Raw genomic sequence first — 12,097 nt, 5'->3', positions numbered from 1 at the left:
ACCTCAATTATTTAAAACTCTTGTGATAGCATATTTTACAAGTACATTTCAACTTCCCATACCTTTGAAGTCATCAGCCCTTGCCTTAGGAGTGAAGTTAACATTCAGGGCAGCAACGGGGAAGCACATAGTAGAGCCTATCTGATAACTGACTTTTAGCAACAAGACCCATGATTTTCTGAATCTCACTTGCTTGTCAATATGATAGATACATCAGACCTCGCTTTAAATTTAGAATAGCAAATTACATAGAATGCTGTTGAAACAGGCCATTAAGCCTATCAGGTTTATGCCAGTGTTTGTTCTCCAGCAAGACTCGTTCCACCCACCTTCATCCAACCCTATCACCATAACCTTCTATCCATTTCTCCCTCAACTCTTTATCTTACTTACCTTTAAACATATCTCTTCAATTCATCTTAATCACTCCTTTCATGGGCAGCATGATAGCACAGTGGTTAGCATATGGCTTCACAGCGCCAGGGTCTCAGGTTCAATTCCCGGCTCGGGTCACTGTCTGTGCAGATCTGCACGTTCTCCCCGTGTCTGCGTGGGTTTCCTCCAGGTCCTCTGGTTTCGTCCCACAAGTCCTGAAAGACGTGCTGTTAGGTGAATTGGACATTCTGAATTCTCCCTCTGTGTACCCGAACAGGTGCCGGAATGTGGCGATTAGGGGCTTTTCACAGTAACGTCATTGCAGTGTTAAGGGGCGACGTTCTCCGACCCCCCGCCGGGTCGGAGAATCACCGGGGGCTGGCGTGAATCCCGCCCCCGCCGGTTGCCGAAGTCTCCGGCACCAGATATTCGGCGGGGGCGGGAATCGCGCCGCGCCGGCTGGCGGGCCCCCCCGCTCGATTCTCCGGCCCGGATGGGCCGAAGTCCGGCCGATAAATTGCCTGTCCCGCCGGCATAAATTAAATCACCTACTTTACCGGCGGGACAAGGCGGCGTTGGCGGGCTCCGGGGTCCTGGGGAGGGCGCGGGGTGATCTGACGCCCCCGTGCTTGCGCCGCCCGGAGATGTCATTTCCGCGCCAGCTGGCGGGGCAACAAAGGCCGTTTCCGCCAGCTGGCGGGGCGGAAATTCCTCCGGCGTCGGCCTAGCCCCTCAATGTTGGGGCTCGGCCCCCAAAGATGCGGAGCATTCCGCACCTTTGGGGCGGCGCGATGCCCGTCTGATTGGCGCCGTTTTGGGCGCCAGTCGGCGGACATCGCGCTGTTTCCGGAGAATTTCGCCCAATGTAAGCCTACTTCTGACAATAAAGATTATTAAAAAAATATAGATGCCTTTAAGGCAAAGCAGCACAACATCACTTGAAGGGAGGTGTGTCATGCGATCCAGCTTCAGTTTCACTTCAGTCTAGAGCAAAACTCAGACAGCTCTGGAGCCCTCAAGCTTTCTATCTATGTGTTTTCATTCACTGGCTCCTGTTCTTAATAAATGAACCCACAGCATGTTTGCACAATCCCTTATGAGCGATTAGGGCCTTTATATCAATGTAGCTACCCTAACAAACTCTTTCATAACTTCAAAAAATTTTAATCTATCAGTTCACCCCCTTAGCCTTCCCTTACAAAAGATCTAGAAAAAGTAACATTTAATAGTTATGTTTTTTAAAGTAATTTATCTCCTTGCTATCTCCAGTGGAGAACTGAAGTTGTAGATCACAACTATAAGAACTAATCTAATCTTTTTATTAATAGATATTTCTTCCAGACTATTTGGTTTCACTGGTTGATTTCTGAAATCAAGTTATTGCCTCGAAGTGAATTTTCCGAATGCTTTAAGCAGGACTACCTTTTACATTTACATGGAAAGGAAAACTTCCTGAAGGTTGAAATTTCCACTCTCTCAAACGCAAACTCGAACACAACTTGAGCCAATCACATGAAGCAATTTAAGTTAGGTATTCTCCCAATTTCAAGCCAGTAATGGAATAACATGCAACATTGCTTGGAGATCTTTGTGCATCTTCCTGGATTCATACAGCTCCCATGTTCCTTGTGACTGAAGTTTAAAGGGACAGCTACTGTATCAAGCAGCACGATAGCACAGTGGTTAGCACAGTTGCTTTACAGCTCCAGGGTCCCAGGTTCGATTCCCAGCTTGGGTCACTGTCCGTGCGGAGTCTGCACGTTCTCCCTATTGGCCACGCTAACATAGAATTTACAGTGCAGAAGGAGGCCATTCGGCCCATCGAGGCTGCACCGGCTCTTGGAAAGAGCACCCTTCCCAAGGTCAACACCTCCACCCGATCCCCATAACCCAGTAACCCCACCCAACACTAAGGGCAATTTTGGACACTAAGGGCAATTTATCATGGCCAATCCACCTAACCTGCACATCTTTGGACTGTAGGAGGAAACCGGAGCACCCGGAGGAAACCCACGCAGACACGGGGAGGATGTGCAGACTCCGCACAGACAGTGACCCAAGCCGGGAATTGAACCTGGAACCCTGGAGCTGTGAAGCAATTGTGCTAATCACTATGCTACCGTGCTGCCCCTTAGTGCCCTTAGTGTCCAAAAAAGGTTAAAGTGGGGTTACTGGGTTACGCCGATAGGGTGGAGGCGTGGGCTTGAGTAGGGTGCTCTTTCCAAGGGCCGGTGCAGGTTTGATGAGCTGAATGGCCTCCTTCTGCACTGTAAATTCTATGATTCTATGATCAGTGCAGGACAAAATTATATTTCATTTCAATCTCAGATCTTCCTGTTGTAAATGTATGTCTCGGAAGGTGACTTTGAATATCAGGAACTTCAAAGACGAGAAGAAAACATTTAGTGTAGTTATATAGCTCCATTATTTCAGAAACAAAGGCTCTCTGCCAAATATTAATACATCCCTAAAACTTTCATTTCTACCAGTTTAGCACATTACTAGAAATATTCATTGCCATTTGTACAAAGACATTTTTGACAACATTTAACCTAAGTTTTTAACTATAGACTATTCTGATGTTAAGATAATCACCGGAATTCTCTAGCCGTTGTGATTCTCTTTTCCCCCAAGCAGCGGATCCCGAAGCGTGAGGTGGCTTCAATGGGAAATCCCATTGACAAGCGGTGGGAATGTAGAATTCCGCTGGCAGTTGAACAACGTGCCACTGGGAAACATACTATTTTGTTACAGAAGACTTCCTTTTTGAATAACATCTGCGCCTGCTCTTTTTCAAAGATCCAAGTCTCAAATTCTAAGTGGGTTGAATGGGGTGCAAGTTTATTTAGATGACATGCTCATCACTGGTTTGGGTGAACAGGAACACTTGGAGAATTTGCGAGCTACCCTGCAGCGGTTACAGAGCCACAACCTGAGAGTTAATAAGGAAAAGTGTAACTGGGTCATATCATTGAAAAAGATGGTTTGCACAAAGAACCAAAGAAAATCTCAGCAATCTTAGAAGCACCACGGGCGAAATTCTCCCCCAACGGCGGGATGCCCGCCGACTGGCGCCAAAGCCGGCGCCAATCAGACGGGCATCGCGCCGGCAAAAAGGTGCGGAAGTCTCCGCATCTTTGGCGGCCTAGCCCCAACATTGAGGGGCTAGGCCGACGCCGGAGGGATTTCCGCCCCGCCAGCTGGCGGAAATGGTGTTTGTTGCCCCGCCAGCTGGCGCAGAAATGCGGCGCATGCGCGGGAGCGTCAGCTGCCGCTGTCAGTTTCCCAGCGCATGCGCGGGAGCATCAGCGGCCGCTGTCAGTTTCCCGCGCATGCGCAGTGGGGAGAGTCTCTTCCGCCTCCGCCATGGTGGAGGCCGTGGCGGAGGCGGAAGGGAAAGAGTGCCCCCACGGCACAGGCCCGCCCGCGGATCGGTGGGCCCCGATCACGGGCCAGGCCACCGTGGGGGCACCCCCCGGGGTCAGATCGCCCCGCGCCCCCCCCCCAGGACCCCGGAGCCCGCCCACGCCGCCTGGTCCCGCCGATAAATACCAGGTTTGATTTACGTCGGCGGGACAGGCAATTTCTGGGCGGGACTTCGGCCCATCCGGGCCGGAGAATCCAGCGGGGGGTCCCGCCAACCGGCGCGGCCGGATTCCCGCCCCCGCCCAATCTCCGGGAGCGGAGACTTCGGCGGGGGCGGGGGCGGGATTCATGGCGGCCAACGGCCATTCTCCGACCCGGCGGGGGGGTCGGAGAATGACGCCCCTGATCTTCAAAATGTGGCGTGATTAAGGTCATTTTTAAGATTGAGCAACTATTATGGCAAGTTCAACACGATTGAAACTTTTGCACATGTTGGGATGTATCAAACACTAATTGCTAGGAGGGAGAAATTCTCTAAAAAGTGAGTACTGAACCAGGAAGAGAGTGCTAGCGCGGAGTCACACTACCATCAAGAAATGGGTTCCACCTATGATCCGAGCAAAGATTGATCATATATCACACACCGTACAGATGGATGATGAAACTTGCTGCACAAAGTGGGTTTGCAGAATCTGCTTTACAAGTCCTACCTTTAGAAGATTTGGAATACATTGAAATAGAGACCAGAGACACTGATGAGTTCAGATACTGTTTCTGAGGACTTTTCAATGCCGATAGCGTCAGATACTGAAATAACTACTCAAGAAGTACCACCTACGGAAAGGAATGAGGACACATCTGAGGATGCAAGTAGCTGAGTTCAAGAAGGCTAAATTCTGCCAAAAAAAAGAATAGACATCCACCAGAGACTGTCTTATTGAATTGTATATATTTACAGCAATATCGTCTCAGGGGATCTGTTGTATAAAAGTTATTGTTGCTGTTGGACTAATGAAGTAAAGAGAGAGGAATGCTATGATTCTGGGAACACATTCTTGCTGGTTCTGTATCACATGATGTGTAGTGACATTAGCAGAGTGCTTGCGTCGCCTTTGTGCGGATCACCAGCTTGTTTGGATGAGCAACATCCTTAATAAAGCTATTGCCATGTTTGACAAGGATCTAGGGCACTTCCATACCTTTTCTCTTTGCTGCAACAAAGAAATATAACAGAAACCGACGGAAGTCTGTCTTGGGCAGTACCATGAAAAAAATGAAATGAAAATGAAAATGTGCGGGAAGAGAATTAGAATGGAATATAATGGACTGGACCACAAAAAATGCAGCTGATTAACTTTTTAACAAGCTTAATAGCTTCTTAAATTGACATTATTTAAAGTGGACGGGCTTCTAATTTTGGCACCAGCTGACATTTCATATCAACGGGTACTCGCAGTATGATGTGGGGTTGCTGACCTAACGTCGTCATACCATATGTCCCGTAGACGCGAGAGTGGGGTGGCACTCAATGGGCGAAATTCTCCTACCCGCCCCGCCACATTTCTGCCCCGGCCGGCCGGCGGGAGTCTCCGTAACACCGGCCGGTCAATGGGGTTTCCCATTGTGGGGCAGCCCCACGCCGTCGGAAACCCCTGGGCACCGGCAAAACGGAGACTCCCGCTGGCGGAGAATGACGCCCAATATTCCTCCTTAACATCCAGTCCAGTAACGTTGGGCGGAATTCTCCCCCCCCCCCCCCCACGCAGGGTGGGAGAATAGCCCGGGCACCGCGCGAGTCCCGTCACGCCGACCGGACGCCCGCGCGCGATTCTCCCCCCCCCCCCCCAAACCGGCGCGGCGCGAGTCACGGCTGGCCGCTGGGAGAATCGCCGCTTGCCGTTGGTAATGGGTGAGCGGCGATTCTCCGGCCCGGATGGGCCGAGCAGCCTGGCCAACACGACAGGTTCCCGCCGGCGCCATCCACACCTGGTCGCTGCCGGCAGGAACAGCGCGGTAACGCGGGGGGGGGGAGGGGCAGCCTGTGGGGGGGTAAGGGGGTTCCTGCACCGGGGGGGGCCTCAAAAGGGGTCTGGCCCACGATCGGTGCCCACCGATCGGCGGGCCGGCCTCTCAGAAGGAGGACCTCCTTTCCTCCACTGTCCCTCAAGATCAATCCGCCATCTTCTTGCGGGGCGGCCGTGGGGAGGACGGCAACCGCGCATGCGCAGGTTGGCGCCGGCCAATCCGCGCATGCGCGGGTGACGTCATTTACGTGGCGCCAGTCGCGTCATTTACGCTGCACCGCTTTTACGCGGCGCCAAGGCCCGGCACACGTAATTGACGCGGCACCGCTCCTAGCCCCCCGGGGCAGGAGAATAGGGGGCTGGGAACGGCCTCCGACGCCGGAGTGAAAAACTCCGGTTTTCACTCCGGCGTCGGGACTTAGTCTCCCGATGGGAGAATTGCACCCGTTGTTCCCGTCCTCACAGGTGCTGCCTGACTTGCTGAGGGTATCTGCGGCTTTGTGGTAATCTGTCTTGATATTCTCTCGTTTTACCTCCTTCCCCACATGGAGCAAAGTTCTGGGTTTAATCTTGCTGAAGATTTTAAGAATATTTTATGTATCAAGAGGAGGTTCTCGCTTAGCCTTATTTTCTGTCTGCTGCAGAGAATGAATTTCTCCAATCCATCCAAACTTTTAATCTCCTTTGCTCTTTAGATATCTTTGTTCGACTTTTCCACACCCTTGCTAGTGTACTGCAGTTCAGCATCGTCCGATCCTGGTGGAATCATTGGTGGATCAGCGCAGTGTCTTTAGAGGAAGATCAGCAGGCACAAGAAGAGATGGAAAAATGGTGGACTCTGCCATTTTACATGACTGTATCTTCCATATACAGGCTTTGTATACAGGGAGTAGTTGGAGAATGCGGTGTTTGACTGGTCAGAGGAATAGTCGAGTCGAGTCCAGCAGTTAGTCAGGCGGCCCTGCGGCAATAAAGTGAGGTAGTGGTGGTGGTAGTGGTGATGGTGGTGGTGGTGGTGGTGGTGGGGGGGGGGGGGGGGGGGTCTAGTGGTCGGGTGGGGGGGAAGTTGGCTGGTTGGGAGGGGCAGTCAGGTCAGGTTTGAGGCAGAGTTGCGTGGTCGGGTCAGTGGTTTAGTGACTGGGGGTGGTTAGGTTGTGATGTTTAGTTCAGTTATGCTGGGTGATCACTGAGTTCGAGTGAGTATTTACCAACGTAACACTTCCAGGGTAAGTATGGAAGTACGTTTCCTGTATCTGGGCCAAGGCTCTGACACTGAGCTTAAGGTTGGAGACATTAGCGGAGGGCACCCACACAGTAGAAATAAATCCACCGGAAGTTTAAACTTTTCGGGAAATTGCTTTATTTTTCTGTGTGTTAGGATCTCAGAAGGATACTGACAGATATTTCCCAAAGCATGTCCCATCTTTGACGATCTGAAGATGGGACAATTTGAGCCATTATTCGGCCATTATTGCATTGTTACTTGGCACTTCCCTGTACACAAATTCAGCTTTATTACAGCAATTACCTAACTTCAAAAATAGATCACGGGCTGGAAAGTACTTTGAGGCATCCCGAGGTTCTGAAATGTGATGGACAGATGCAAGTCATTTAAATAAAAAATCTTTCAAGTAGTACCTCAATGTAGCATGCCAATCAGAATTGATATTCTGAGTGTGATGTGACGAGTGCATTCATCACCTCAGTGGATATATATTCAACTGAAATAAAATTTCCGAGAATTTTGCCAGCTAGAACATAGAATATACAGTGCAGTCGGAGGCCATTCGGCCCATCGAGGCTGCATCGACCAACTTAAGCCCTCACTTCCACCCTACCCCGTAACCCAATAAGCCCCCTTAACCTTGTTGGTCACTAAGGGCAATTTATCATGGCAATTTATCATGGCCAATCCACCTAACCTGCACGTCTTTGGACTGTGGGAGGAAACCAGTGTACCAGGAGGAAAACCACGCAGACACAGGGAGAACGTGCAGACTCCGCACAGATAGTGACCCAGCGGGGAATCGAACCTGGGACCCTGGCGCTGTGAAGCCACAGTGCTAGCCGCTTGTGCTACCGTGCTGCCCTGATTTTAACTATTTCAATAGTTTCACTATATTGGTCCAAAGTTGACAATGCCATCACTACTTTTAGATCCATTCCCAGGCCTCAAACTGCTTTAAGCTTGTTTTATATTCACATGCATGAAATGGGGTGAAACTTGAGTGCAGCACGAAAGCAGTTTTGCCTCTGTGTTGTCAAAGTACCTTCCTCTGGATTAGAAACTAAACTGCGGTCCCTCAAGGTCAGCACTGAAGATTGCAAGGAAAGCGAAGAGCGAGGTGGCGGGGTGGGGATGGAGGAGGGGGGCTGAATGGTGTTAGAAGGGGTAATAGGGTGGTTGTACTGCCCTGTGATTTGGCTAAAATTGCACCCGAAACCACAGCCAAAGAGAAAAGCAGATTAACATTCTTAAATTTGTGGGACCTTGTTGGTCACAACATTGCCAAAATGGAGGTTACGTCCGCTTACTCAGCAGCAACCCCTGCCCAGACCGATTAATTGTCGGAAATGGAGGAAGAGCTTCCCGAAGAATGAAATAGGGAATTATACAAACGGAGGTTTTCTTCTTTTTCTTAATGTTGCCCGATGGTGTGAATTTTATTTGATGCTTGTTGGCTGAACTGTACAATTGGAACAGATCTGATTTATCTCAATGGGGTCGCTGAGGTATATCTTAAACTTGTCCGCAGCCGGCCTGAGCACTGTGGCAGCTAAGGTGATTTCAAATGGACAGTTTAATTTACTGTTCATGAACAAAGCATATTTTATAAACTTAAACCTACCCTCGTGGTCTATATAGGAAGCGAACTTGTCAAGCACTCGACCCCTTTCCAGAGACTCTTTAGTTCGCCCCAGACCAGTATCTACACAAACTACAATTTAAAAACTCCTGATCAATGACAGGAAAACTGAAAATCCATCATCTGTGATTCTGTACCCTACTTAATCTTCTTCACTGGCACAGATGGTGCGAGATGAAATATCAATAATAAAGGTGACACCACCCATTAAATGAGCACAGGAGTAGAGATGCTGTGATATGAGCATAATTGCATGTTTTGTGCTAGAATCAAGGACATCGAGATCTGATTAAAACATAAGGAGATCTAATCTATTTTAGTCTCACGATTGTATAATGGAAAATTCAGAAATGTTTGATGTGATTCAGTAGCTAGATTGAATTTATTGACTTGTACATGTTATAATTTATTCATTCATTATTAATTTTCTTTCTCCCTCCTCTTCCCTTATTATATGGAAATAAATTCTGGTGTAACTTTCTCATATTGCAACTCATTCTTTCTCAAACTGTGCAAACCCTTAGCACTCGAGGTTCCCTTTTCCTTGTGATTTGCCAGGCATTGTGCAGTAACAGTTTCGATGGAAAAACAAGTCATTTCAACATACTCTTCTTCTTAGACAGCCCCTTGGGATCAAGGGTGACAATTTCCCACTCCAGTTCAATGGGCAATGAGATGGTTGGTAAGTCCAATGCATGAATTGCACACTCTTCCACATGTTGGGGTAGGAGGTGCTTGAAGGGTTGGGTGAAGATTTTTTGAGCTCCCTCGGAGGCACCCGACTCAACATGTTTGGTACCATCTGTCAGCATTAGATTTAACTCCAGCAAGAGGGTAGCCAGGGAAAGGGTTGGCCCACTGAAGGATAGGCAAGGGAATCTATGTGTGGAGCCAGAGGAAATGGGCGAGGTATTAAATGAATACTTTGTATCAGTATTCACCAAAGAGAAGGAATTGGTGGCTGTTGAGTCTGGAGAAGGGTGTGTAGATAGCCTGGGTCACATTGAGATCGAAAAAGACAAGGTGTTGGGCGTCTTGAAAAATATTAAGGTAGATAAGTCCCCAGGGCCTGATGGGATCTATCCCAGAATACTGAAGGAGGCTAGAGAGGAAATTGCTGAGGCCTTGACAGAAATATTTGGATCCTCACTTTCTTCAGAGTATAAGAATTGGCAAGTCATGTTGCAGCTGTATAGGACCTTAATTTGGCCACACTTAGGCGTATAGTGTTCAATTCTGGTCGCCACACTACCAGAAGGATGTGGAGGCTTTAGAGAGGGTGCAGAAGAGATTTACCAGGATGTTGCCTGGTATGGAGGGCATTAGCTATGAGGAGCGGTTGAATAAACTCGGTTTGTTCTCACTGGAACGACGGGGGTTGAGGGGCGACCTGATAGAGGTCTACAAAATTATGAGGGGCATAGACAGAGTGGATAGTCAGAGCCTTTTTCCGAGGGTAGAGGGGTCAATTACTAGGGGGCATAGGTTTAAGGTATGAGGGGCAAGGTTTAGAGGAGATGTACGAGGCAGGTTTTTTACACAGAGGGTAGTGGGTGCCTGGAACTCGCTGCCGGAGGAGGTGGTGGAAGCAGGGACGATAATGACATTTAAGGGGCATCTTGACAAATACATGAAAAGGATGGGAATAGAGGGATACGGGCCCAGGAAGTGCAGAGGATTGTAGTTTAATCGGGCAGCATGGTCGGTACGGGTTTGGAAGGGCCTGTTCCTGTGCTGTACTTTTCTTTGTTCTTTGTTCTCTTTGTTCTTTGTTCTCATCTGAAGTATGTAAAACACCTGACATCAGAATGTGTATCAACAGGATCGCCCAGTGACCTGGCCAACATCCTTCCCCCAAGACCTGCGTCGCAGGCTGGGCCAGCATTTACTGCCCATCCCTAATTTAAGGGGGCAGTTAAGAGTCAACCATGTTGCTGTGTGTCTAGAGTCACATGGGCAGCACGGCAGCACAGGGGTTAGTACTGTTGCTTCACAGTGCCCTGGGTCCCAGGTTCGATTCCCTGCTTGGGTCACTGTCTGTGCGGAGTCTGCATGTTCTCCCCGTGTTTGCGTGGGTTTCCTCCGGGTGCTCCGGTTTCCTCCCACAAGTCCCGAAAGACATCCTGGGCGAGATTCTCCGACCCCGCCCCCCCCCCCCCCCGCCGGGTCGGAGAATCGCCGGTGGCTGGCGTGAATCCCGCCCCCGCCGGTTGCCGAATTGTCCACCACCGGATATTCGGCGGGGGCGGGACTCGTGCCACGCCGGTTGGCGGGCCCCTCCCCGCGATTCTCCGGCCCGGATGGGCCGAAGTCCCGCCGCTAAAATGCCTGTCCCGCCGGCGTAAATTAAACCACTTACCTTACTGGCGGGACAAGGCGGCGCGGGCAGGCTCCGGGGTCCTGTGGGGGGGGGCGTGGGGCGATCTGGCCCCGGGAGGTGCCCCCACGGTGGCCTGGCCCGCGATTGGGGCCCACTGATCCGTGGGCGGTCCTGTGCCGTGGGGGCACTCTTTCCCTTCCGCCTTCACCACGGTCTCCACCATGGCGGAGGCGGAAGAGACTCCCTCCACCGCGCATGCGCGGGAATGCAATCAGCGGCCGCTGACGCTCCTGCGCATGCGCCGCCCGGAGATGTCATTTCTGCGCCAGCTGGCGGGGCACCAAAGGCCTTTTCCGCCAGCTGGAGGGGCGGAAATCCGTCCGGTGCTGACCTAGCCCCTTAAGGTTGAGGCTTGGCCCCCAAAGATGCGGAGCATTCCGCACCTTTGAGGCGGCGCGATGCCCGACTGATTTGCGCCATTTTGGGCGCCAGTCAACGGGCATCGCACCGATACCGGAGAATTTCGCCCCTTATTAGGTAAATTGGACATTCTGAATTCTCCCTCAGTGTCCCTGAACTGGAGTGCAGGGGATTTTCAGAATAATTTCATTGCAGTGCTCATGTAACTTGTGACATTAATAATGATTATTATTATTACACATAGGTTAGACCATAGATTATTATAGAAGTTACAGTGCAGAAGGTGTAAGGATGACAGATTTCCTTGCCTGAAGGGCATTTGTGAACCAGATGGGTTTTTACGACAATGGACGACATTAGATTTTTTATTCCAGATTTTTATTGAATTCAAATGTTACCATCTGCAGTGACGGGATTTGAACCTGGGTCCCCAGAGCATTACTCTAAGTCTCTGACTCACTAGTCTAGTGACAATACCACGAAGCCACTGCCTCTAGTGATAACACCATTATGCCATCGCTTTGAGACATCATGAAGACATGGAAAAGTTCCATGGAAATACAAATTATTTTTTGATTCAAAGGTTGGCAATTCTGAGCTGGGATGAGGAGAAATTCCTTCATTGAGAGGGTTGCAAATCTTTAGAATTCTCGAAGCCAGAGTGCTATGGAAGGTCAAGTATTAATCAGCTGTGATCATATGGAATGGAATGGTGACCATGAAAA

This window comes from Scyliorhinus torazame, chromosome 15 (genome assembly GCF_047496885.1).
Source record: "Scyliorhinus torazame isolate Kashiwa2021f chromosome 15, sScyTor2.1, whole genome shotgun sequence".
In the NCBI taxonomy this organism is placed as follows: domain Eukaryota; kingdom Metazoa; phylum Chordata; class Chondrichthyes; order Carcharhiniformes; family Scyliorhinidae; genus Scyliorhinus; species Scyliorhinus torazame.
The sequence above is the reverse complement of the archived record's forward strand: the minus strand, read 5'-3'. Positions refer to the sequence as shown.